Source organism: Augochlora pura, chromosome 2, assembly GCF_028453695.1.
Source record: "Augochlora pura isolate Apur16 chromosome 2, APUR_v2.2.1, whole genome shotgun sequence".
Classification (NCBI taxonomy): domain Eukaryota; kingdom Metazoa; phylum Arthropoda; class Insecta; order Hymenoptera; family Halictidae; genus Augochlora; species Augochlora pura.
This window is the reverse complement of record NC_135773.1, coordinates 22,614,648-22,618,692: the sequence shown is the minus strand read 5'-3', so window position 1 is coordinate 22,618,692 and position 4,045 is coordinate 22,614,648.

The following is a 4,045-nucleotide window of genomic DNA, read 5'->3' as shown; positions in this document are numbered from 1 at the left end:
AAGTTGCCGTGCATAGAACATCTTACCACAGACTAGGTACAAAATAGACGAAACAGTTTATAGGATTTTGTGTCTCGCGTTCTAAAATATCAACGTAACTCAAAGTTAAGTATCACGATCTGAAGTATCGACTCTATCGTGATACTATAGCGAAATCTATCCAAACGGAACTAGTGAACTACATCTGAATGCAACAGAGAACAGTGCATGTCTCAGGTGACCAATTTACAGATGATACATAAATACTATTTCCACAATTTAAATATCCGTGCCGTTCGCGCTTCTGCTCGTAGCAGAAATGAAATATAAACATTTTTTACTAACTTAACCTTCTTTCATAAGCTATCGGTAATATAGATCGCGACATAAAATGATAAGAGGGGTAAGACGGTTCATGTTGCCCGTAAATTACCCTCGGGAAACTACCATACCGGTTACGAATTACAGTCACCAACGTTTTGTCTACCAGTTTACTGTGTTTTACCGCAGGTGTCGCTACCAGTTCGAATAACACGGCGGAAGCGATTGAAACTTTTCATACTTGTTTAAATTTCTCATTTTTTAAAGCTTTTAGATATAATAAAAATAGCTGTACAAGCGAAATAAATGTTTTCTCTTTTATCTAACAGAGGTAGATAACTTTAACTTTGAAATAGAAATAATTGTCGACTCAAAATGTCGACCGTGACTTTTTCTATTGCAATTGGATTTTTTATATATATTTTAAAAAAAAGTTATATAATGTTTATTATCTTAAGTATATCAGCCCTTTGCGGTCGTATAAGCAATTTATTTATTCTTTCGATCTTTTTCAATTTTTGCACAAGATTAAAATTACTGTGAATTAAAATTTTATTACTGTTCACTGAAAGTATATAAATTACGACGAGCACGACGCTAGCGTATAAATTTAACCGCGAAGGATTAGAGTTCTATCGGGTCCCTAATGATCAGGAGGACAGGTTTCCATCGCGATGGAAGTTAGGTTCGTTCGGCACGCGCACAGGTATCGGCAACGTAATCAGGAATCCGAGGGTGCATCGTCCACTCTGACCGGTTTTCAAGAGGGCTCCCATACCATTGCGTTAACGGTAGAAACCAGAGACCCGCTTGAATGGCAGAACGCTAAATATACGTGCACGTCTGGAGTGGCGCTTGCTCATGCAAGGTGTGTAATTACATCCCGATCGACAATCCGTTCTGCAAACAGAATTTCAGCGAGCGTGATTAGTCCGCCGAGACAAAAGAATTTAACGAAAACGGCACACATTTCTTCGCGCGGAAAACGGACGGAATTGTCACAGAATGTTTGAACTTGGCACCAAAGAGCATTATTGCCATCTACATACATTCTTCTATTTTCTTTTAACACTTTATCGACCGGTTGCCTTAACTTTTGATCTATTATTGAGATAAATGTGTGAAATTGTACTACAAGCTTCAATATTATTACATAAATTGTTAAATATTAAATACCTTTCGCGATTAATTAGATAAATAGAATGAAAATGGGAACGAAAATTTGTACAATTTTTTTCAATTTTAAGTTCAATGTTAAATAGAATAAACGCCGATGCGTCTTCCACTGTAATTAGAGAATTCTATAAGGTTTTTTGATTGAATGACCAAAGGCGTTCGTGATTTCTCGTCCTCGCTTTATTAATTATAACATATTCTTTCTGTTATCACAGTCGATGTTACGAAATACAAATACAGATTGCTTATCACGTGTCCGACAATAAATACACAGAAATCCCGCGAGGAAAGATCGTCCTCGGATGCTAAAAAAAAAGACGAGCATCGCGACGGCAAATCCGGAGTCCTCGCTCTGTCTGTGAAACGCGTTCTGAACAATCGAATACACACGTTCTAGATGGAAAGGGAGAGGGAGGGGGGAGACACGAGGAACAAAAATCGTGGCGACAAAGTTTGAGCACGCGTTCGCACTGGTGTATTCAACCCTTCGCGCTCGAAGCCATTTTAACTGTAGATCTAAAATAACTTCTCCGCCTTTTAATATTTCCATTTTATATAATAACATTTATTTCATTCATATGAAATTGATTCTTGTGATTTTGTACTAATAGTTCCGCTAGTAATAATTTTCACGATCCAAACTTTGTTAGTAAAAATGTTAAATAGAAATAGAATTGTCGAAATAGAAATTTTCAGATCCGAGCTTGAAAATGGCTTCGAGGGAAAAGGGTTGAAAGCCGACATTCCCAATGTTCCGCTGCAACGAATACCCATCGCGATCACGCGTGTCCACTTCGTTCGGGAACTGGGTTAAACATGCAAATAGGCCCCCGGTTTGGGCTTCTTTCACGCTGAGTTTCGTATCACAACGGATCTTCTTCCACCGTTATTAATCTCTCTTTCGTTGCATTTCTCACTCGAAACCGTATTCATTCCAGACACAACAATCGATAAACATATGGAGACAGAAATTTCTATTCGGTCGGAAGAGACGCTTCGACGGTCAACTTAAACGTTAAAATCATTCGATTAGAAACTACGGAACGTGTTCGCGCAACGAAACATCCGTTTTACAAACATCCGTTACAGAAATTTCGTCAACTATAAAACAAAGTCTTTCGATCGGTTTTTTGAGAAAGCGTTCGTCCACGCGTCGCTCGAGCACAAACGAGACAAACGCGCGACGGCTCGCGCGTTAAATAACGATCGCGGCACGGAAAGGGAACTATGTGGATGTTTATTCGTGGGTCATCTTTGTCGGAGCACTCGATGATTGCCGGCACCGATCCGTTAATACGGCGGATGGTGCGAGATCGTCGCTTCGCGCATTGTTCGACTACAAAGTAATTTGTTCATATATTATATTGGACCATTTGTCGGATATGACGACGAACTTGTTTGAAGGCACGATGGCGTGCACGGATTGTCGACGACTCTTTAACCCCTTCCGCTATAATTAATTTTTATTGTTGTAATCGATAATTGCTGTTTCATTTCGAAGCGAAAGCAAATTTAATTCTTCCGTTATCGAAGCACAGAAACGAATGTAAATAAAAGCGACACGAGAAATAGGAATTGTCTATGACGTTAAATAACGTTCAACGTTCTATTAAAGAAATTATTAAGAATAAATAAATGCTAATTAACACAGCACGAAAGGAATCACAGCGCAAGGGGTTAAATCGATGAACGTTTCGCTTCATTTCCATGCTAGCTGGAAAAATTGCAACAGGAATCATTTTCGCCAAAAGTAGATTAACTCTTTCACAGGGAAACGTTTCCTTCGCAAAAGAATAAAGTAGCCTTTTTTTCTGGAGGAAGTACACCCATTTTAGAGAGAATTAAGCAGCTTTCGTTCGGAAGGGTGAAGATAGTTTCGTGGAGGAATCAAGGAACAGTGTAGTTACTAATCTTAACGACACAAGCATCTTCTCTTGTTTACTCATTGTTATTTAGGGACTCGGGATCCGAAACAATTTGTAGGTAATTATCTACTGTCACGAATTTCGTTTTCTAATAGGCACGCTCGACTTATTATTACAGAATTAATATTACTTTATACAATGTTCTTCCACGATTTGCTATAGTCTGAACGGTTTACAATAATTATATTCGATTCGGTTCGAAATAATAATTCGGAAAGATATTTGAAATGGTCATCGCTGCCAAAGCGAACAATATTTGCAAATGTTAACTTTTGAACACCGCATTTACGTATATATATATATGTGTTTGTATGTATGTTGGTACATGTACATACAATTAGGTTTATACATGGACGTCGCAACAATATTAAATGATACTTGTTCCTCTTCTATGTTGCTACGATGAGGCCAGCCGATAATGGACGGATCTTCCCTGTATCGATTTATGTTGCACTTGATGCGTCTTGAAAATGTTTTTCTTATCAAAATTTTAAGTATTTTTCTAACGGTCGTGTTACGCCATTTTCTCCATTGCTCACCATTTCTTGTACCATTACAAATACGAAATACTGAATCGTTTCGTCTGCGCTCACGGATCGGGGCAGTTTATTATTTCGCGCGGCAAGACCTTAACACTTTACCGA